The sequence below is a fragment of the Electrona antarctica genome, assembly GCF_951216825.1.
Source record: "Electrona antarctica genome assembly, chromosome: 7".
Lineage (NCBI taxonomy): Eukaryota > Metazoa > Chordata > Actinopteri > Myctophiformes > Myctophidae > Electrona > Electrona antarctica.
In genome coordinates, this window is record NC_136812.1 from 57,459,533 (window position 1) to 57,484,740 (window position 25,208).

At 43.1% G+C, this 25,208-nt stretch overlaps 1 long non-coding RNA gene across 1 annotated transcript; it reads left to right on the forward strand.

The window, feature by feature from the left end:
- Nucleotides 1-1,384: 1,384 nt before the first annotated feature.
- Nucleotides 1,385-23,251, forward strand: LOC306927011. The gene is made up of 3 exons (XR_013790472.1): nt 1,385-1,556; nt 21,203-21,414; nt 23,067-23,251. It is a non-coding gene; the product is annotated as an uncharacterized lncRNA (long non-coding RNA).
- Nucleotides 23,252-25,208: the final 1,957 nt, after the last annotated feature.

Below are 25,208 nucleotides of genomic sequence, written 5' to 3' on the forward strand. Positions count from 1 at the left end.
GAGAACTCTGGGTTATAATAACCCATTTAGACCTGAGGACGATTCTACTAATGTCTTCTAAATCATGACGGTTTTCTGAAGAAAAAAAAACATGTTTCTGTATGTCGTTCTCAAACATTTTCATGTCAACGACCCCCAGAATTATATGTAATTGTAATTGTTCCAATATATGTAATTGGCCGCCGACCCCCCATCTGACAGTTAAAAACGTTGAATATATATATATATATATATTTTTTTTTCTTTAAAAAAAAAATATATATATATATATATATTATATCAAAGATTTGAGCCACATTTTCATGATTTTTTTTAAAATAGCAGACCTACAAGCTCGTCGCGCTATGAGCTTGTAGATCTGCTATTTTTCAATAGCTAAAGCATAACATAATGCTTAATCCTGCCCAGAAAAGTAAGAATTGTGAGTACTTTTAGCACCACTGATCATTGGAAAGGAGCTAAACATATACTGTAAATCCACCACAATGGGCCTCATGCGCCAACGGTTCTTAATCACAATGTTTTTCTTCATGTTTTTCCGCTCCTATGCCACCAAAATGTGGAACGCCCTACCAACAGTCATTAAGACATGTGAATCCCTTGACTCGCTCTCAAAGGGCACCTACGGACGGCTGCAATTCGAAACTGGCCCCGTAGAATCTGAATCCCCTCCCCCCACCACCCACCCCTTTATATGTATGTTTCTTTTCCCTTTTTTACCTCCTTTATGATGAATTCCTGTTCTGTTCTTTGGCTATATAGAAGTGTCTATTTGTACGTCTCTAAATGTTTTGATGATTTGAACATGGTGGACCCTCTTGTAAACAAGTGTAATGCTTTATTGGGTCGTCCACTCACAGTTAACAGTCTTTGTATTGAGTTGTGCTTGAAATGTACTGTAATTCTGCAGACTGTTAATAAATATTTCAATCAATCAATCACTCGTGGTTTGGCCTTATAGATGGAAATTTGGCGCTTGAAATGTACTGTAATTCTGCAAACTGTTAATAAATATTTCAATCAATCAATCAATCAATCAATCAATCGTGGTTTGGCCTTATAGATGGAAATTTGGCTTTTTACTGTTCCTTAGGCCTTAATTGTTAGATTAGTTGTGTAGTCTGTTACATAATAAATTAGTACATTTTCAAAAGTAATAGGCCTACTGACATTTTTTGCTTGCGGGACTTTGACTTTGGAATTTAGCTGAGTGGGCCCTGAGCCATGTGAAGTTGAGTAGCCCTGTGTGAATAGATGGGCCCATAGTATTACACTGTACCATGGCTCCCCCTATTGACCGTTTATGGTATGTGCACGCTCGAGCAGCAGCGCTAGTGCGCATGTGCACAACCGAGGCTGAGGCTGCCGCCATAGGAGGAAGCTGCTGCTGCTGCCTGCTATCCACAACAATAAGAAGATTATTGCGTCTGACTGTTGACACTTTAATATGCAGAGAAAACTAAAAGGTGTGGTTTGAAAACAGTGTGGTCGTTAAGCAGCAGGAGGACGTTTGTTTGTTAGCAGCTCAACCACTGAAAGAAGCAGCTACTGTACAGGTAAAAAGATGAACTGATTCACGTTGTGTTTTTACTCTATGTATCTTTTATATTATTAACTCATCTTTTGAGTGTTATGAGCTACTGTTATGAGGTTATTTTTGAAGGAGCTATATGTGTCTGTCTGTCCCTGGCTGGCTGGCTGGCTGTGTCCCTGGCTGGGTCTGTCCGAGCATAACAATTGCGTTTGGTTGGATTTCACCATAAGAAAGCTAGATGGCTCACCCGCGCTCTGGCCAGTGGAGAGCGACGTTGCTACGTGGCGGCCATCTTACTTCGGGGCAGAATAACATTGTCTCAGAATAACAAGTCACATGCCCCAAAGTATGGGGCATGTGCTTTTAAATAACCATAACTTGCTAATTCTCAGCCGATTTTCAAACGGTTTGGTTTGTTATAAATCCGTCAAGATTTGAGCGAGTTATGACTGTTTTTGTTTGAGCTCTAGAACCGTGAATTCCGTTTGTGTCCGAGCATAGGCATGGTAACGCCCCGCCTGCCTGTGATTGGCCTACCGACACTGCCCGTCTTGACTGTCCTCCGAGGTGGATATAATGCTGGATAGTCAGATGCGAGGTTACTCTCCGTGGTGGTAAATACGGTATGATACAAGAGAACTATAACTTTAACTTTTATTTTTGTAGAAGAGGCAAACTAATATTGTTTATACCGTTTGCTTTTATGGAATAATTGATTGAACTGATTTGGGTGTATTCTAAAATAAAGTGTTTGTGTTGATTGTGTAATTTGTTTGTATGTGTAAACTTGAAACATTATTGTACTATAAAAAAGTATATTTTCCCTTCATCTTTATCCTTTTTAGTGTAATAGTATTAGTTTACTACAATTAGATTAATACACGATAATCAACACTAACACTTTATTTAGAACACACCCAAATCATATTATGGAGTGCCTCTTCTACAAAAATAAAACGTACAAGTTAAAGTTACAAGGCTGCATTCTGTTGCGTGTGCCAAGCTGTCATTCTCTTTATTTCTCAATCTCACCACGGAGTAACCTCGCGTCTCGGAGGGCAGTCAAGACGGGCAGTGTCGGTAGGCCAATCACAGGCAGACGCTCCAAATTGTTGTGAAAGGAATGGGACAGCACTTTGAAGATGAGTCCGACACTTTGCATCACTTTATAAAAACTGTCCTTATTCACAGCCAGTGCCTACATGCTTGGCCTATTTATGTATGTCTATCATGTCTAATTTAGTATTTAAGCTGATCGTTTTATTATTAGTTTCATAAATACACTTTCCTGTGTGATAGGGGTTGTAATATTCATATATACCGGTAATAATATTCATTATACATTGCATTTCCATATTCTTTTACTTTTCTCATTAGTCATTTCTCATCATGTTTCCCTAATTGTTATTAAATATAGCCTATCCTTCCATTCAGTCTCCCTTTGAGAACAGTGAGAAAGCACTATTGTGTTTGTTGACATTCTAACCACGATACATAACTAATTTTCATACTTAAATAATTGACGTTCGGAGGATCCCCCTCATTCCCCTGGTAACGCTATGAACTGTGGGTAATTTCTTTGCCAAAGTCATAGGGCACATAAAGGGGAGGGGCTGAACCCTCACTGACTCACCGATTTCAAATGGGACATCCCTCAAGCCCTCGCAGACTTCACATGAACGCGCAGCTAAGGTGACATTCACACCAGAAAGCTTTGCTGCGATTAAAACGAATCCTGCTGCGCATTGTCAGAAAGTGCACTTCGTTTGGCAGGTGTGAAGGCTCATTCGAAATCTAATGCGTATCAAAGAACCGCATTCTACTCCGAGCAAAAACGGGGGTTTCGCTTCGCTTCCAATCGCACTAGATTACTATTATGTGCAGGTGTGAATGCAATCCGCAGTAAATAAAGGAAATGAAGCAAACAATGTGGCGGGTGAGGAGCTGAACACAGTTGGAGACGGAGAAGGCATATTTTACGCAGCGCAAAGATGTCCCGTTACCGTGGATATAGACGTGGTCGAATGAGCAGACTGAAGCCCTGATCGAAATGAGGACGAGTACATTAATCAATTGCTTAAGGAAACACATAAAAACACTGCAGTGTATTATAGCCTAGAGAATATTCTGTCTGTCTGTCTGTGCGTGCGGTAAACATGGAGTGCTGTCACTGTGTGGGACTTACATCGCGATAAACTTGTAAACATTTTGCGCTGCTGTCTGTTAACAGTGCGTGGCTGCAGAGAGAGAGAGAGAGAGAGAGAGAGAGAGAGAGAGAGAGAGAGAGAGAGAGAGAGAGAGAGAGAGAGAGAGAGAGAGAGAGAGAGAGAGAGAGAGAGAGAGAGAGAGAGAGAGAGAGAGAGAGAGAGAGAGAGAGAGAGAGAGAGAGAGAGAGAGAGAGAGAGAGAGAGAGAGAGAGAGAGAGGAGAGAGAGAGAGGAGAGAGAGAGAGAGAGAAGAGAGAGAGCGGGGGTCCAGTCCCAGACGGCACGAAACATGCACGTTATGAGTATAATTGTATCACCATAGATTTCACTGTGTAGGCTAGTTTATGAATGGAACACATTGATAAAGGTCCCCCCTGCTGCGTTTCCAATTGCTGCGGATGACAGTGTGAAGGCAAACCGCAGCAAATTAAATATGCAAGAAGTCCCAATTCTCCTCCCCATTCGCATCGAGTCTACCGAAGTATTAGGTGAGAATGTGACCTAAGTCAGTGAGGGCTCATTGAGTCAGCAAGGGAGTGGATTGGGATTGGGCCCAAGTGTCACTACACACACACACACACACACACACACACACACACACTGTAATTAGTGTTAAGCCAGTTCAGTTGTGGTCGATCAGCTCAATTGATGTCCATCATACATGAAACTCTGTTACTCTCTTGCCTGTTAACACTGTCCGTGCGGGGAATCGGTTTTCTCCGTGGTTCGAATCCCAACGGTTGATTACTTTCAATCGCCTTTTGGGCTTGTTTTCTTAGACCTGGCTGCTTATCTCACCCAAACTGGCAACATCCCAATCAAAGACCTTGTAAAAAAACCTTATAGGCCTATGTGTGTGTTTGTTTTAAACCCCTCCTCCTCCATATTTCGAGGATGCTGAATCTAATGGTCTAGGTCTCGATTTTCTACGACCTTTAGAAATGTGAAATGTGAGAAAGTAGACAAAGTAGGGGCGTTGCTTATATCGATTATGGGAATGAGGGTGTCCACGGGTTCGTATCGGCAGGTTGACTAACATATATGAGAATTGGAAAGCTTCGTCATAACGACAAAAAAGAACAACAGATTCATGATCAGCTCGTCGGTGCGCACTAGGGCTGGGTGCAATAACCGCAATATCGCCGCGGTATCGGGTTCGTTAGTTTTTTTTTGTCCGTGCTGTTCTGGCGCCCTAGGTTCTAACCCTAACCCTAACTCTAACCCTAACCCTGGGTTCTAGGCCTAAGTGCATATGGTTGATATGAAATAAAGTGTATCATAATAAACAGTGAGGCTCAGTCAGTCTAATCATATGCCAGCAACACCAGAGGGAGTTCAACAAACCATGTGCAACCCAGATTCGGCACAAACAAGTATTGATTGATTGATTGATTGAACTATTTATTAACAGTTTGCAGAATTACAGTAGCCTACATTTCAAGCACAACTCAATACAAAGACTGTTAACTGCGAGTGGACGACCCAATAAAGCATTACACTTTGTGACAAAATGCACATTATGCCAATATGTATCTGCTTGCCTATGCATGTTTTTGTATACGAGTGATATAAGTACATGTGAATCCCTGTGAAGTGACTTTGAAGTCGATATGAACATTTCTATTTCATGTGGGAGGTACTGGGTCTGATTGTGCAGGTTAATTGGGTGATTGATGCCACACTCTACTCTACAAATAGAGGGTGTGGTGCACGGGGGAGGGGCAGAACAAACACCCTGTGTACTAGTGAACAGGTGAAAGAAGAGATCTCCCTGGTGCCAGCGTTGCTTTAGTGACAAAGTGAAATACTAAAGAGTAGCTGCAGCCAGAAACAAGAACTATTTGACCCCTGTGGAAGAGGACTGCATCCTCTACTGCTGCAGGGTTTCAAGCGCTGGATGTTTTCATGAGTTGCCGGTTAAAGTGTGTGGAATCCATTGGAGTCGCTGCTGCCGGTGAGACACATCCAAGTGACCTGTTCTTGTGGATTACAATTAAGGGGTACCCCGAATGTTCTTTGGACCGTTGTCGTTTGGACCAAAGGAACTATGCTACAGACATTGGGACTGGGTTGGGTGAGAGGGGATTATTGAGATAACAGTTTGATTCGTTTTGTTTATATAGGGAAAGATAGGGACAGCCCGTTTGTGCATCAATTGTATTTTGTTTTCCATTTGCCTTAACAATAATTACCTTTGTGGGGCTTCAAAATAAAGTTTCACTAAGCTGAGCACCTGTCGATCCTGTTGATTTTCCTTTAGCTAATTATTTACCTTTGAAAGTAAAGGCTGATTGTTACAACTTGTTTACAAGAGGGTCCACCTAAATTAATTTCACTCCTATGCCACAAAAATGTGGAACGCCCTACCAACTGTCATTAAGACATGTAAATCCCTTGACTCCACCCACCCCCACCCACCCCTTTCCCCCCCACTGTATATGTTTTCCCCCCTTTTTACCTCCTTTATGATGATTTCCTGTTTTTGGCTTTATAGAAGTGTATAGTGTACAAAATGTTATGATGAATTGAACAAGGTGGACCCTCTTGTAAACAAGTGTAATGCTTTATGGTGTCGTCCACTCACAGAGTAACAGTTAACAGTTTTTGTATTGAGTTGTGCAAATGTACTGTAAACTGTTAATACAAACTTAAATCAATCAATCAAGCAATAATGTTAACTCATGGCTTGGGGACTGGGGAGGCGCGCAGTTGCTGCGTGGTGTGGAGCGGCTGGAAGTTGAACCTTTCAATTCATCATATATTAAATCTATCAGTTAAGTAATTATCGCCATACCGGCGGTATGGGGGCCGACAATAACCGCGGTAATAAAAATCCCATACCGCCCCAGCCCTAGTGCGCACGCGTGGATATTAGGCATTTGAATCTCAGCACTGAGGCCGATTCGATATGCATCTCGATGCACTGCCAGCGATACGATACTTTAGCGATACATGGAATCTCCTGGCGATACGATGCGATGCGATTCACCCCTCTTCCCGATACGATGCGATTTGATGGCGATTCAATTCTGGACATTGCGATACGATGCGATACCATGGCGATTCAACACAATAGAAAGGATTTATATTAAAGCTCTATTAATTTCCCAAAACATGAAAAAATGCATTACATTTAAATTCAAAGCAATTTATTGTTTTACTGTTAGGACAGCAGAGTTACTGCCCATATTTCGCCGCAGGTTGAAAACCCACCTCTTCAGGAAACACTACCCTTCCTCTCTGCCTGACCTACTTGTTGTTAACTAGTTGTACGAACGCTTGTTTTCTATTGTTGTATTGTTTATTGGATCTTGTTTAGTCGATACACTTAATTGTTTTAGCTCATGCTCATTTGATTTAGCTATTTTGTCTCATCTGTTTAAGGAAATAGGTAGCTGATATATTGCACTTTTACCTTTAGCGCTAGGTATACTCTTGGTTGCTTGTTTTTGCAGAAAATGCACTAAAGACTTCTGGTGATTAGTAGTTTTTGTTCCCTACCTATGTTGAATACACTTATTGTAAGTCGCTTTGGATAAAAGCGTCTGCTAAACGACTGTAATGTAATGTAATGTAATGTACTGTTGTAGTATAGTGTATTATAGCTCTGCATCTCAAACAACCCAACTTATAGAATTCTGTAAGTAAACAAAGGGTCTGCTCTCTGCTGGTTATTGTGGAATTGTTAGATTACTAATCATAGGCTATAGTATAATTATTGTCTCCACCAGGCCGAAGGCATGGGGAGAGAGTATGTTTTGCACTCCGTCCGTGTGTGTGTGTGTCCTTCCGTCCGTCCGTTATCAGCTAATCTCCGGCACCGTTGGCCGGATCCATGCCAAACTTTGCACACACACTCCCTGGATGCCAACGACGAACCTCTGCCCAAAATATTCCTCAACGGCCTGTTATAGCGCCACCATGAGGCCGATTTAGGCAAAACACATTTATGTAGATAACTCGTACACATTTTATCCATACATCACACAATTCGGTATAGACTATCTCCATAGTCATGTGATCAACACAGATCTGCACAATTTCCCATCTTCCATCCTGATTGGCTAAGATTGGCTTCCAAAGCTCACATTGGTCCATTTCGAACAAAATGCCACAAATCACAAACAGTGTCTAATTTCTATGAAATTATACACGCACATTTCCACTAGGCCGAGGACGACATGCCACTATTTTCTTTCTCCCAAATCAGCCTCACGGTGGCGTTTTAACAGGCCAATTCCTGTTTTTACCTATAACTGCATCGACAACTTATGTATGCGCACTCCCTAGAGGCCATGGAAAAACATTTTCCCTGCATCCCTCCACATCTGCCGGTTATAGCGCCACCATGAGGCCGATTTCTGCAAAACACATTGTTTATGTTAGTCGGACAGATTTCATCCAAATCTCACGCAAATCGGTACACATGATCTCTGTAGTCATGTGATCAAGACAAGCCTGTTGGATTTCTCAGATTCTACACTGATTAGCTAAGATTGCCTTCCAAAGATTTCAGGAGTAGCCCGTTTTGTACAAAATGCTGCACATGTCCTGCTCATCCAGAATTCTATCCTCAGAGATGCTATGAGTGATCTGGCTCTGCATTTCCTCAACAAAATGAAGAAAATTGTTGCAAGAAACAAACAAACAAAAAAACATGTTTATATTACTCCTAAACATTTTGCCAAACATCACACACACTCCTATCCTCCTGGTGGAGACCTGTGCCCAGAAGGGCACTTTTTCTAGTTATACCTCAAAAGTCAATTTGAGGTTTTGAGTATAGGGTTCAAGAGATTAAAATGTAATAGCCTATCGTTCATCAATTAATGTTACTAAAATATAAATAGAAAAATAAATAAAAGAATTACAGGTCACACTGGTAGTGCTGTCAAACAAGTCTGTCTAGTTTAATCTATGTATAGTGGGGGTCCCTGCTTGATCTCTCTCTCACTCTCAGCTAAGGGGCCCTTGGCTTGACCTGAAAAAGATTGAAGACCCTGGCCTGCATGTATTATTAACGTTTTAAATACATAGCAGATGTACAAGCTCACAACGCGTCGCATCCACGCCCCGCTGTGAGCTTGTGGATCTGCAATTGTAGGCGTGCGACACCGTCGTGCTGCAGTATGAGGCTTCTATCCCAGAGAACAGCAGGGGAAAGCTGGACAGTGGAAAGTTGTGAAACAGTTGTAAACAACTTTAAACGCAAGCAGTACACCCGGCTGTGGCGTTGTTGTTGTTGTTGTACACGTGTGTGCAGACTGCAGAAGCTTTCTTTAATTAAGAATTGATGATCGCGACTAAGGCTGAACGATTTTGAGAAAAAAATCTAATTGCGATTTTTCGGACCAATATTGCGATTTTGATTTGCCTCGCGATATATATTTGAGTTAATTGAGTAGTGGTTCGCCGGAACCGGGCCGGCACCCTGGCCGCATTCCTGTGGGTCTGGAACTTCCGGGGACCCCCCCAGGGACCCCCACACGGAGTTGCACCACTCACTTCACATGGGTGTGATTATTTAGGTCAACCTCCTTCAGTTTAGTATACACTGTCCATTTAAAAAGTAATGGAACATTACAAAATGGCATAACATTAATTTACTAATGAAAACAAAAAGATATGACTTGCTTCCAGTTCCAGCATGTATCATATTTATTGTTTCCAAGTACATTTTCTCCAGCACACCGGATATTGGAAATCAATTATACAGTGTGGACATGGACAATATTATCAAGAAATGTCACCATCAGATAGATGCTACACATTATGGTGCAACAAAAGAAAATCAGGGCTATGAAAGCTCTTCTATAAACCCAGTAAGACCTGAGGCCCATTCTACAAGGTGGGTGTCTGAACTCTGAACAGTCAAGTGCATGTCTGTCTGACTGACCTGGCCCTGTGCTGGACAGGCCTGTCTGTCCTGTGCTGGACAGGACTGTCTGTCCTGTGCTGGACAGGACTGTCTGTCCTGTGCTGCACAGGACTGTCTGCCCTGTGCTGGACAGGACTGTCTGTCCTGTGCTGGACAGGCCTGTCCTGTGCTGGACAGGACTGTCTGTCCTGTGCTGGACAGGACTGCCTGTCCTGTGCTGGACAGGACTGTCTGTCCTGTGCTGGACAAGCCTGTCCTGTGCTGGACAGGACTGCCTGTCCTGTGCTGGACAGGACTGTCTGTCCTGTGCTGGACAGGACTGTCTGTCCTGTGCTGGACAGGCCTGTCTGTCCTGTGCTGGACAGGCCTGTCCTGTGCTGGACAGGACTGTCTGTCCTGTGCTGGACAGGACTGTCTGTCCTGTGCTGGACAGGACTGTCTGCCCTGTGCTGGACAGGACTGTCTGTCCTGTGCTGGACAGGACTGTCTGTCCTGTGCTGGACAGGCCTGTCTGTCCTGTGCTGGACAGGACTGACAGACAGATGCAGGACAGTTGCTACTTGCTACAGTTACTACTGTAGATTAACATTGAACTAAATCCCTTTTTTTTTGCTCACACGGCAAAGTGCAAAATGTTCTTGGTAAACAGTTTTCTGAAAAGCCTATGCTGCTTCCAAGTAACATGTACTTAATGAAGTTTAAGTAATAGAAATAAAAGAAAAATAATGACCATTTTGTGTAAACAATTCACAACAGTGAAATAAGTAGGTCATTCACTTATGGCTCCAGAAGCACATTGCACATCAACAGAACATTTACCTTTAGGCTATAGCCAGTATTTAATTTGTAGTTTGGCATAAGACACATACTATACTATGAACATTGAACTAAAACACTTTCTGCGTACACCCATATTTTGGCGTACGCACGGTTGATAAATGAGGGCCACTGTGTCCATTTAAAAAGTAATGGAACATTAATTTACTAATGAAAACAAAAAGATATGACTTGCTTCCAGTTCCAGCATGTATCATATTTATTGTTTCCAAGTACATTTTCTCCAGCACACGGGATATTGGAAATCAATTATACAGTGTGGACATGGACAATATTATCAAGAAATGTCACCATCAGATAGATGCTACACATTATGGTGCAACAAAAGAAAATCAGGGCTATGAAAGCTCTTCTATAAACCCAGTAAGACCTGAGGCCCATTCTACAAGGTGGGTGTCTGAACTCTGAACAGTCAAGTGCATGTCTGTCTGACTGACCTGGCCCTGTGCTGGACAGGACTGTCTGTCCTGTGCTGGACAGGACTGTCTGTCCTGTGCTGGACAGGACTGTCTGTCCTGTGCTGGACAGGACTGTCTGTCCTGTGCTGGACAGGACTGTCTGCCCTGTGCTGGACAGGCCTGTCTGTCCTGTGCTGGACAGGCCTGTCCTGTGCTGGACAGGACTGTCTGTGCTGTGCTGGACAGGACTGTCTGTCCTGTGCTGGACAGGACTGTCTGTCCTGTGCTGGACAGGACTGTCTGTCCTGTGCTGGACAGGCCTGTCTGTCCTGTGCTGGACAGGACTGTCTGTCCTGTGCTGGATAGGACTGTCTGTCCTGTGCTGGACAGGACTGTCTGTCCTGTGCTGGACAGGACTGTCTGTCCTGTGCTGGACAGGACTGTCTGCCCTGTGCTGGACAGGACTGTCTGCCCTGTGCTGGACAGGACTGTCTGTCCTGTGCTGGACAGGACTGTCTGTCCTGTGCTGGACAGGACTGACAGACAGATGCAGGACAGTTGCTACTTGCTACAGTTACTACTGTAGATGAACATTGAACTAAATCCCTTTTTTTTTGCTAACACGGCAAAGTGCAAAATGTTCTTGGTAAACAGTTTTCTGAAAAGCCTATGCTGCTTCCAAGTAACATGTACTTAATGAAGTTTAAGTAATAGAAATAAAAGAAAAATAATGAACATTTTGTGTAAACAATTCACAACAGTGAAATAAGTAGGTCATTCACTTATGGCTCCAGAAGCACATTGCACATCAACAGAACATTTACCTTTAGGCTATAGCCAGTATTTAATTTGTAGTTTGGCATAAGACACATACTATACTATGAACATTGAACTAAAACACTTTTGGTTTTTTTCACAAGGCAAAGTGCAAAATGTACTTCTTTGCTTACAAAGGCTTGGTGCAAAATTTGACTCAAAGGCTAAGTCAACACACAAATAAAACTTAAATAAAATACGCTAAGGCAAAGTGCAAAATGTTCTCTTTTCTCAAAGTTTAAGTCAAAACAAACACAAAAACTTAAATAAAATGCACTAAAGAAGCCTTACATAACAAACACCACTTCCCTGTTCCCTTACTTAGTTCTCAACACACACATTTTTGGCCAAGAAAACCAACATGTCAACCTTTGCTGGTTTCAGACATGAACGATCGCATGTGACCACATTGCCTGCTGTACTGAAAAGTCTCTCTGATGGTGAACTTGTGGCTGGTATGCACAGGTATTCGCGAGCCAGTTGGCTCAGCATCGGAAAGTGTACCTTACGTTCCTTCCACCAGGAGAGGGGATCTTTCTCTTCATCAAGCAATGGTCTGTCTGACAGAACTGCCGAACAGGCCCACCTCTGTTCAACAAGTCTTGCAAACATTTCATAGATCGAATTCCATCTGGTGCGGCAGTACTGTATTAGCTTATGCGTGTCCTGGTGGCTGCTGCCCTCCTCCTCCTCCTCCCGGGCCGGGACACGCATGGCCTCTTGCTTTCCTTTCAGAGCCTGGCTAGCCTTGGTGCTGTGGTGGAAGCGGCTTACCAGTCTACTGGCTGCTGCGACAACATGATTTATGGAATTGATTTTAAAGCCATCATTTATTGCCAGCTGCAATGTGTGTGCAAAGCACGGGCTCGAATCCCAGGTCGACAGTTGCCGTGTAGCGAGTGTGATATTACTGGCATTATCGTGGACACACGCTATTATTTTGTTTTTCAAGCCCCACTCTTGAGCTGCTGTTTTCAGCCCGTCTGCGAGATTCTGAGCCGTGTGACTTTCGGGCATGGCGCGTGTTTGTAACACAACAGCTTTCATTTCCCACTCTGCATCTACGAAGTGACACGTTATTGTAACATATGATTCAACTGTGAGTGAAGTCCATGCATCTGTCGTAATGGCCACTTGGTCTGTGTTGGCTAGAGCAGTTTGAAGACTCTCCTTGCGCTTTTCATACCACTTTTCCAGACGTAGAGTGACGGTTTTCCTAGTGGGAACGCTGTACTCGGGCTCAACGAATGACATTAATTCCCGAAATCCCTTCCCCTCTACGAAGCTTATAGGGAGCATATCTTTGGCCACCATCCTGGTGATGCCATTTTTGCATCACATATGTCACACTTGACTTGTTTATCATTTATTTTTGTAAAGTACTGCCAGGCAGAACTGTTTTTGCTGCGTGCCTTCGACATCATTACTTCCTTAACACCTAGCAGCACAGGTTGCATGCATTACCCTTGATTGAGAGTGACGTGAAGGCTACCACCCCCCATCCTGGCCCAGGATGTTTAATATTGTTTACATATGTATCCTCTAAATGCAGTTAGGCCTAATATATTGGCAGGGTTTGTATGACAATATAGCCTTTGCAAAATATTATTTTTATTAAAAAAAGTGTTCAAGAGCCAATTGATCACCATAGCAACCCCAGCCTAGGCCTGATTAGGTAAATTCCCAACACCTGCTAAATCCTCCAAACATGTATCTTGATTGGAATCAATCTCCACTCACACTCAATGACTCACACTCCTCATGCAGCTACACAGACAAATCCCAGGCACACTTTGGTAGGCCTATAGCCCTGTCCTGTTTGGATGACAGTATTGCCTGTCCAACAGATTTTCATTTAAAAAAAAATCCCGATTATCGATTATTAATTTTCATAATCGATTTCGGGTCCCGTTAACGATAATCGATTTGTCGACAAATCGGACCCATCCCTAGGAGAAACTGCCAACCATCTCTTTACAGACTCCTGTTGCCCGCTTTATTCTGTTGTCATTTTTCACAGCATTTTCTGGAGGGAGAAAAAAAAAACAAACGTGGAGAAAGAGATGAGTGAGAGAGCTGTTAACTTTTACAAGATGTACATTTAACAATTTATGCAAATGCTTATAAAAGTATTAGTAAGTATTGCATTTTTCAAACTGATAATGTATAGAGAAAAATACAGTCAGAGCCCTATCTTGCACCAACCCTTACCCTCTATCCCTAAACTTATTTGCCATGGTTTACTATTTTGAAACATTTTAATATCATTCAACTAGCCAATCGACATGTTGTGAGCTTGTAGATCAGCTATTTTAAAATGTTAAACGTTTTAAAAAAATCACACCCGTGTGAACTGAGTGGTGTAAGGTTTTATATAGCATGATCAGCTGTGGTCTGACGTAATGTCTGACGTAATGAAATAAGGTAAGGTATTATGTAGCCTGATCAGCTCTGATCTGACGTAATTAAATCACACCCGGATGTGATTTCACAACTGGCTTTTTCTGTGCAGAGAAAATGACCACGGTTGCTACGGTCATCCAGTTCACCCGGGTGTGATTTAATTACGTCAGAAATTATTTTGAACATAGCAACCATGGTCATTTTTTTCTGCACACAAAAGCCAGTTGTAGGAGTGGTTTACACCACTCAAAAAAGAGTGAACTGAGAAGTTGTGCTTGGGGTGGTGCAATATATAGCTCTTAGCTACAACTCTGTAGCTAAGAAATACATTGAACAAAATACTTCATTAGTCCATTTAATTTAATAATGCACAGGATTTAAAGCACTTTTCTAGAAAATGCACTAAACAAATACATCGGAAAGCTAGTTATTGAATACATACAAATATTTTTATAGAACTTATACAGAAGGGGACTACACTTACCAATCGCCAAATGTGCAGTCTGTGACCAAAACATTGCAGCCTGGTCCACTCCAACTCCGTTTCAATGGCTTTGATCACGTTTGATCCGTTATCAGTAGTAAAGCACGTCAGGCCCTCTTCTTTGAGCCCCCAGCCAGCTAGACTCTCCTTAAGTCCAGCAGCAATATTCTCTCCCGTATGGTCTTCGGGAAAGTACATAGTTTGCAGGCAGCGACTCTTCAACTCAAACTTGTCATCTATGAAGTGTACAGTAAGACTTAGGTATGGCTCGATCGTTCTGCTTGACAACAGATCGGTGGTTGCTGCGTAGTAGTCCACATCGCGCAGCTCCAGTTCAACATCTTTTTTGCACTGCGTGTACATTTCAGGAATGCCAACTTGACTGAAGTATGTGCGAGATATCTTCTATCCATCGTTCGGAGTAGTTTGTTGAATCCCGGTTTGGTCACTGTATTAATGGCCGCGCTGTCTTTAGCGAGGTGGTACGTTACGGCGTTGGTTATATCACGGTGCCTCCGTGAAGTCCTTTCATACGGAGTGACACTTTCAAACGACTGTTTCAGAGTTGTCTGTTTATTACTAGACTGGGCTTCATCAGTGCTACTGTTTTGTTTTTCACCTGTTTTAATCGTGTTCTCGTCGTAGAGGTGCCTGTGGTGTTTGTACAAGTGCTGGCGGAGGTTTGTAGTGTTGTCGCGGGACGTTTTGACTGTACCACGACATGTCTTACACAAAACTCGCTCCTGTTGGACGTCTGTGGGGTCAAAACCAAAATAATTCCATAACAGCGAAGTGCCTGCCCTCATTGAGATTAAATTGTGCCTAGTTTGAGTTTCTTCAGGCTCTGCTGCGTCTGGCTCTGCAGACGCCATTGTTTCCTTCTTCTGCTGCAGTAAACAACACCAACATGTGTAGACGACTAAACGTAAATCATTCCTTTGGGCACTGGGCGCGTGCGTGCACTGCAGTCACATGCACTGCAGGGACACTTCTGATTGGTTAGAATAGAGAGCACAGTAAGCAGTGTCGTAAACACTCGAGCAAACTCGCTCCGGTTGAAATAAATAAATAGATAAAAAACGCATCCTTTGCGATTCGCTAATCACGTGGTTTCACATCGCAATTTCGGTTTGAAAACGATTAATCGTTCAGCCTTAATCGCGACGCAGATTCGCATGATTTGCGTTGGAGAATCAGCAAGAACAGCTGTGGAGTGTGGATCATTACCAGCACGCAGCGCTACAGTGAAAAGTCAACTGATCGACGGACAAAGCTCATCGGACAGCTATTTTATAAAGCTAAAGGTGGTGCTTCTCTTGTTTAAGGTTTTTGACTGGGATGTTGCCAGATTGGGTGAGATAAGCAGCCAGGTCTATGAAAACAAGCCCAAAAGAAGCGACTAGGGCAGCTATTTAGCCGATCTACAAGCTCACAGTGAGCTTGTACATCTGCTATTATTATACAAATAACAATCTTGGGGGGAAAAACAAGTGACAAATGTGGAATTTGTTTGAATGAAACATTTTAACAACACAAATCTGATATGGGGGTCCCAGTCCCTGGCACAAAATACTTTTAGATGTAGGGTTCTTGGACAATACATAATTCTGGGGGTCCTTGACATGGAAATGTGTGAATCACTGGAAACTTTAGAAACAAGCCCCCAAAAACGCAACCTTCAAGGCTGCAGCTACCAATAGCCTTTACAGACAGACAAGCCACTCACCAGACCTGGATTCTGTTTAGCTTTTTTTATGCTTGCGTTGTTGCGCCCCTCTTCAGCAGACCTGGAGGAGACCTGTGTTGATCCAGGCCCTCTTCAGCAGACCTGGAGGAGACCTGTGTTGATCCAGGCCCTCTTCAGCAGACCTGGAGGAGACCTGTGTTGATCCAGGCAACAAGGCCTGCGTTCCTCGCGTCACGTTTAATAAACGTCAGAGCATGACCTTTTTACATGTTAGTCACGCCATGACGTAATATGTATACCATATTATGTCTATGTGAAGTAATTTGAGGTAAAATTCATGAGACTGTGTTGCAACGTCAGAAAGAGAAGATGGGTCTGTTGCCACATTCATTCACCCCATAATAGTGGAAATCGGGGAATATGTTGTGAAATAAAAAGTCAGATTCGAAAACTGGAATTTGGGAAAAAGCCTTATTTTTACATTTTCTTAGTTCAAACCATTCCATGATTTCCCCATGCCCACACACTTGTGGGCTATCTCTCTCTCTCTCTGTCTCTCAATATCATGTATACGTTTCATCCTAATCAAGGCAATAGAAAAGCATGTAATCTTGCACCATTAATGACCTACCACCTGTTGAATCAGAATTCAGTCAGAAGATGTCATGATTGTCATATCCAGTCATAAGACATGATGAGCACTGGCTTTTGTTAAATACATAACGTTTACACTACATTATTATTATTATTATAACAGTACGCATACAGTACATGCAACTTTTGAAACCACCAACAGTTAAAAAAGGCATGGACAAGTCAATGACAATTGTTTATTGAAATGCATATTACGATGACGATAACTGCGAAGCTTTGCTTGGTACATCATGGTCTGCATGGGACCGTTGGGACGTCCTGGAAGAGAATAAAAAGGCACAACATACAGACAGTGAGGAGTTTGAATTTTAAGGGACCAGTCGAAATTTAGAAAAGGGGGCCCTGGAGGAAAATCTTTTTTTTTAAATTTTAGTCAGAGGGAGCATAGATATATATAAAGTCTAGATGGCTTAAGGCGGAGTTTCTGACATCGTTCACCCGGCGGCCATCTTACTTCGGGGCTACAGTACAGTATGTTCAATGGCAGCTCAAACAAAAACAGTCATAACTCGCTCAAATCTTGACTGATTTACAAATGGGTTGGTTTATTACAAACGTCAACGTGGCTATGATTCAGGACGCTTAGCTGCTTAATTTTTTAGTTTTTTTATACGAACATCGTATAAAAGCATATAAGTATGCGGACATCTCTGGCGTTTATAACAAACCAAACCGTTTGACAATCGGTTGAAAATTGAGCAAGTTGTGGTTATTTAAGAGTACATGCCCCATAGACACAATGTTATGTGGCCCCGAGGTAAGATGGCCGCCACGTAGCGACGTCGCTCTCCATTGGCCAGAGCACGGGTGAGCCATCTAGCTTTCTTATATATATCTATGAGAGGGAGGGTGAGCTAATTTTACTTCGAGTCCAAGGGAGGGTGATCCAATTTTGATAATAAAATAGTCCAGGTTTTATATATATATATATCTAATACTACAGCTTTTCTGAATTAAAGTACAACTTTGGTCAACGATTACTAATGTTGCTTTCACTTGGTTCTTCCCAACAGGACCGGTTTTCATTGTTCCCCCTATGTGTCAATCATTGTGCTTGGCCTATCCAAGTGTGTAAGTACACACTACAACCCCCACTTTTCAATAGCTTGCATAGCTTGCTGTGTTAGGCGTTAGACTACGAGACCATTGTCCGCGTTGGGCGTGAGTTCAAACCTCACAGCGGACAGTGATTTTTCGCGATTCACTTTATTTTCTCACATTAAAAACGCTATCAGATTAAAGTTAGGAATAAATAATACTCGGGTAAATGTGATATTAATTAATAGGAAAGGGTGATTCCTTTTTGTTTAATCACCTGGGGAGGGGACTGGATTTTTATTTTCATTCACAGGGAGGGTGACACATCAATTTCCTCCAGGGGTACCCCTATTTAAATTTCGACCTGTCCCTAAGTGAAAAGAACGATTACTTGTAACAGAGTATTTCTCCTTAATAAAGATGGCTAGCCAAAGCTAGATGGCTAACTAGCCATATCTGCTGTCACCATAGAGCATAGTTATACATAATATACTCTAAAGCAGTGGTTCTCAACCTTTTTACCACCTCAGATTTTATTTGTCACTCCAAGTACCACCACCGCCAAACCGCGCGCGTGCACGTTTGGCGGGACTTAGCGGTTATTGATGCTTTTTTGGCGGGTTTATGATGGATGTATTATTGCTCTTGTATTGCTATTGGAGACACTGGGGGGACCTGGGGAGGCACTGGGGAGACACTGGGGAGGCACTGGGGAGACACTGGGGAGGCACTGGGAAGACACTGGGGAGACACTGGGGAGGCACTGGGGGGACACTGGGAAGGCACTGGGGGGACACTGGGGAGACACTGGGGAGGCACTGGGGAGACACTGGGGAGGCACTAGGGAGGCACTGGGGAGGCACTCAGGGGGACACTGGGGGGATACTGGGGAGGCACTGGGCAGGCACTGGGGAGGCACTGGGGGGACACTGGGGAGGCACTAGGGAGACACTGGGGGGGCACTGGGCAGGCACTGGGGAGGCACTGGGAAGACACTGCCTGGGGAGGCACTGGGAAGACACTGGGGAGGCACTGGGAAGACACTGGGAAGACACTGCCTGGGGAGGCACTGGGAAGACACTGGGGAGGCACTGGGGAGGCACTGGGAAGACACAGCGATTTATTTCAAGCATGGTGCAGCGCCATGCCAACAACATTGTGCAGGAAACCCTGTATATATACACTGTTATCAAAATGATAATGACAATATGACCACCATTATAATGACATAATGACGACCATATGTTAAAATATATATATATATATATATATATATATATATATGCACAGTTCACACAGGAGGCAAATTTACATTTTCACACATTCTCTCACACACACACACACACACACACACACACACACACACACACACACAGCCTCTTTCAGTGTCTGTCTGTCTGTCTGTCCCTCTCTATCTCTCGCTCGCTCGCTCACATGATGTGCGCGCGCACACACGCACGCACGCGCGCGACCGACACAAACAAACAAACAAACAAACAAACAAACAAACAAACAAACAAACAAACAAACAAACAAACAAACAAACAAACAAACAAACAAACACGCACGCATGCAAAAGAAAGTTGAATCCCGTCGCAGTGCCAGCAGGCAGAGAAGGGGAGGAGCGGTGGGATCATAATCTGGGACTCAACAACTTACTTTGACTGTTCTTTGTGCTGCATTGGAGCAGACGAGCAGTTGAAGGAAATAAGTAATATATCCATTTGAAACGCGATATGGGCTCCGCCATGACACTACACACTAGTCACTAGTAAACAAACTCTGCGCGTCACCACGTGTACACACACACACACAGACACAAACGCACACACACACTTTGCTGCAGCGGGGACCGCACCGGCGCATTAAAAGTAACAGCCAGGAAATGCGCTGTTCCCACGCTGTTGAAAGTGTTCAACAAAACATTTTTTAAATTCAATTTGAGTGATATTATGGTAATGTTATTTCCATTCAAAGTAGTATTTCAATAGTTTTATTATGTTTTTATTATATATATATATATATATATTTTTTCACCCCTCCCTTTTTTGGGGGGGGAGGGAGATTCTTCCGCGTACCACCTGGGGGGGCTCAAGTACCACCGGTGGTACGCGTACCACAGGTTGAGAACCACTGCTCTAAAGGTTGTCACCTGTCTTAATGATTGTTGTTGGTGCTTCTGCTTGATCTTCTTCCTCGGGAGTTCTCCATCACAGTTTATGATGGCATAAATACTGGTGTAGTTTTGACAACCAACCATGCCATCAGCCCTTGCAAGTGGGTGCATGTGTTTGGTCCGACATACCATTGGTCCGATAAACGACAACCCACCTCAAACCCTAACCTAACCATAACCGAAAGCACGGGAGCAGGCGCTAGTCCGAGGTGCGGACGCATGTCGAACCAATGCTCCGTCGGACCATAGTATGCCTCCCCTTGCAAGTTGCAACAACAACAACAACAGGGGGGAAAAAGACCAGATCTATTCACTTCCTGAAAATGCAGCGTTGCTTTCTGGGACAGCTTCATAGTGTCACAGCTGCCATCTAGTGGACGAGTAGATGCTTGCACATTACAGTGATTTATAATACGACGCAAGCAAGGCAAGGACTATGCATGTATAAAATAACCTTGCGTTTTTGTGTCTGTTTGACTCCCCCACGCAAGGAACAAAACGGACTATGTACTGGCCTTAACGAGTCGCGATGCAGCCCCTCCCCCTTCACACACACACACACACACACACACACACACACACACACACACACACACACACACACACACACAGAGGACTTTGTCCCTATAATGTGCGTACTGGCACTGTTCCTCATCTCGCGCAAGAGACGCCACACACGAGTATAATGTATAGAAGAGAGATAGTCACTTGTTGTGGAGGCTATATTGTCTTCCATGAAAAATATTTTGAAGCGATGTTACTACTCTGCATGGCTCATTTCCCTGCGTCACAGTCAGGGACCCTGCTGACGATTTGGTGGTCCACTGGTTACCCTACTACTGCATATAACAGGACGCACACATGGGGGTGCGTTATTACGCGGCAGAGCCGCGGAGTAAATTGTTATTATGAGAGCCGGCTTGGCTTTTTTGGCACATTATATGCCCCCCTCGAAATTCCGCAATCGCGGATTCCTCTGGGGACGACCTAATGCATGAATCCCATAATTTCCATATTCACATGTTGGAGAGTTGGGCTAACACCACTAGGTCTCCAGTTATTAAAGTCCTTCCTTATTCACTTGATTTCAGAGCAGTGTGTGGAGTCCAGACTGCAGGTGAAGATCAACTCTCCAGACTCGTATGAACTACAATACCCATGATGCATCACTCCCAGGTGAAGATGAACTCTCCAGACTCAGCCAGGGACGTTTCTATTAAACAGGAAGCTGAAGACATTTCTATTAAACAGGAAGCTGAAGACATTTCTATTAAACAGGAAGCTGAAGACCAGCCACACCTCAGTAAGTTTCATGTGCTCTTCCTTCCTTTAATATGTTCTGTTATGTAGGGCTGCCACAATAGAGCAAAGGGTCGCCAAATTATTTTGGGGAGAACTTGCAACTGAATGGTTGGAAAATGGAAATGAAGAGTTTACATAGTACACAGATAGTGCATGCATAAACTGTCCTTAAAGGACCACTTCACCGCTCAACCTATCTTCACTAATAATCATGAAAAAATGGCACGATTTGTTTCTACTCAGTCTGTCTCATAGGACGGCTGTGGGCAGTTTAGAAACCGTCTTCCAGTGACATCATTATTAGGCCGATTATTTTTTATCGTGAGAACGATGGCTTCCATTTTCGCATTGCAACTTTTCAGGACTAGAAAGCCTGCAGTTTTTATTAGCTTGTATTCCCCATCGATGATGTCACTGGAAGACGGTTTCTGAACTGCCCACAGCCCACACGCAGACCGAGTAGAAAAATATTGCACCATTTTTTTCATGATTATTAGTGAGGACCTATTATATGAAGATAGGTTGAAAAGTGGTGAAGTGGTCCTTTAATTATTATATCTGGTTTATCTGGTTTCAGGACAATTTTTATTGGGGGTGGGGAGGGGGGCTGGGCGGGGGTCGCGAGACATGGCCAAAGCATTTCCGAGGGTCCCCAGCCAAAAACATTGAGAACCTGCAGGGGTTAGATAGATAGAGCACCGAAGTCTGACGTCAATATCGGTAGAGAGCGTAAAGTCCACAGGTTCTTTTGTACTTTGTTCTTGCATATAAGAACTGTGTTTGAAAAATAAACAAATCATCCCGGCCGTTTCACTCATATGAATATGAAGAATAAACTGACTGAGAGAAAACGCAAACGTTACTGCTGCCAAATTAGTAAAACTTTCGCTAGAAACAGGCTGACTGTCGTAAAACGATACAGAGACACCTCCCTGACAATATCTTCAGGACAGTTTGTACCACAATTCTGGTTAATAGTGAACTAACTCGTACAGACGGTTAGTTCACTAATTATAGTGTTTAAGTGTTTAACAACTTTCAGATGACATTACCATTATGTGCAACAACATTTCTATCAGGTGTGGACAAATAGGTACTTGCTTGGCCAACTGGCAGCGTGAACAAGACATTTGGTGCTGATCACTACAGTAGTTTGTAAGATTTGCCCCAGACACACAGACAGACAGATTCGGTCCACATTGCAGGCTTTCATTGTCAGAAGTGCTTCTGTTTCATAACGTCATGCACTGAGTTGCATGACTAATTTACTACCAAATCAGAGCTGCAGGTGTGAAATATCATGTTTATAAATTGTTTCAGGATTTCCTGATTCAAATAAATAATTTGCTGTAACCATTATTCATTTTGGAGTTAAATTAACTACATTTGGGCGCCGGGTGGTGCAGGCGCATGCCACACAGGCTTTAGACTCTGGTCTGGTCTGGGTATGCGTTGCGTGTTCGCGTCCCGTTCATGACGACATTTGCTGCATGTCTCTCCCCTTCTCTCTCCCCCTTTCCTGTCTATATTCACTTGCCAAAAAGTAAATCTTATCTTGGTAGGTAATAGCTCATTTTGTAAATGGAACATGGAAGAATGGATTTACATTTTAGGAATCCAGTGTTGACCATCATGTTATGTTTCTGCTCCTAGACATCCTGCACATGGTTGTGTGTAAAGAGGATGTTTCTCCTGAACATGATAGGAGCCCCAGTCTGCTCCAGGAGGAACCACAGCCACCACACATTAAAGATGAACAGGAGGAACTACTTCAAATACCAGAGGAACCTGTTGGGTCAATGTTGACATTACTAGCAGTGAAAGGTGAAGAAGAAAATTATGACACCTCTTCACACTGCTCTGAAGTTGAAGTTGAACTTGAATCTGACACTGAAGTCACTGAAGACAGTGATGATTGGGAGGAGACCAGTGACTCAAGTTCCCTGAAAACACACCAGCGTGTCCACACAGGAGAAAAACCTTTCCAATGTATGCATTGTGACAAGAGTTTCAAGTATTCAAGTACTTTGAAGTCACACCTTTGTGTCCACACTAGAGAAAAACCTTACCAATGCAAACATTGTGACAAGAGTTTTACTGCATCATCTAACCTGATAAAACACCAGCGTATCCACACTGGAGAAAAACCATTCCAATGTAAACATTGTGACAAGAGTTTCAGGCAGTCCGTTCAACTGAAGATACACCAGTATGTCCACACTGGAACTGGAGAAAAACCTTTTCACTGTAAACATTGTAACAATAGTTTTACTTCATCATCTTCCCTGAAAAGACACCAGCGTGTCCACACTGGAGAAAGACCATTTCAATGTAAACATTGTACCAAGAGTTTCAGATATTCAGGTACCCTGAAGACACACCAGTATGACCACGCAGGAGAAAAACCTTTCCAATGTAAACATTGTGACAAGAGTTTCATTAAGTCATCTAACCTGAACACACACCAGCATGTCCACACTGGAGAAAGACCATTCCAATGTAAACATTGTAACATGAGTTTCAGTAGTTCAGGTACCCTGAAGACACACCAGTATGACCACGCAGGAGAAAAACCTTTCCAATGTGAACATTGTGACAAGAGTTTCTGGCAGTCAGTTCAACTGAAGACCCACCAGTATGTCCACACTGGAGAAAAACCTTTTCACTGTAAACATTGTAACAAAAGTTTTACTGCATCATCTTCCCTGAAAAGACACCAGCATGTCCACACTGGAGAAAGACAATTCCAATGTAAACATTGTGACAAGAGTTTTACACAATCATCTTCCCTGAAAAAACACCAGCTGGTCCACACAGGAGAAAAACCTTTCCAATGTAAACATTGTGACAAGAGTTTTACCTCATCATCTTCCCTGAAAAAACACCAGCTGGTCCACACAGGAGAAAAACCTTTCCAATGTGAATACTGTGGCAAGAGTTTCAGTGACTCATCAACCCTGAAGACACACCAACGTGTCCACACTGGAGAAAAACCTTTTCAATGTAAACATTGTAACAAGAGTTTCTATGACTCAGGTTCCCTGAAGATTCACCAGCGTGTCTACACTGGAGAAAAACCATTCCAATGTAAACATTGTAACAAGAGTTTCGTTACTTCATTTTACCTGAAGACACACCACCGTGTCCACACTGGAGAAAGACCTTTTCACTGTAAACAGTGTAACAAGAGTTTCAAAGTGTCATCTCACCTGAAGACACACCAGCGTATCCACACTGGAGGAAAACCTTTCCACTGTAAACAATGTGACAAGAGTTTCAGACAGTCACGTCACCTGAAGGCACACCAGCTTGTCCATACTGGAGAAAAACCTTTCCAATGTAAACATTGTGACAAGAGTTTTACTACTCCACATTACCTTAAAATACACAAGCATGTCCACACTGGAGAAAAACCTTTCCAATGTACACATTGTGACAAGAGTTTTACCTTATCATCTTTCCTGAAAACACACCAGCTGGTCCACACAGGAGGAAAACCTTTCCAATGTAAACATTGTGACAAGAGTTTCAGATATTCAGGTACCCTGAAGACACACCAGCGTGCCCACACAGGAGAAAAACCTTTCCAATGTAAACATTGTGACAAGAGTTTTACTGTATCATCTTCCCTGAAAACACACCAGCGTGTCCACACAGGAGAAAAACCTTTCCAATGTATGCATTGTGACAAGAGTTTCAAGTATTCAAGTACTTTGAAGTCACACCTTTGTGTCCACACTGGAGAAAAACCTTTCCAATGCAAACATTGTGACAAGAGTTTTACTGCATCATCTA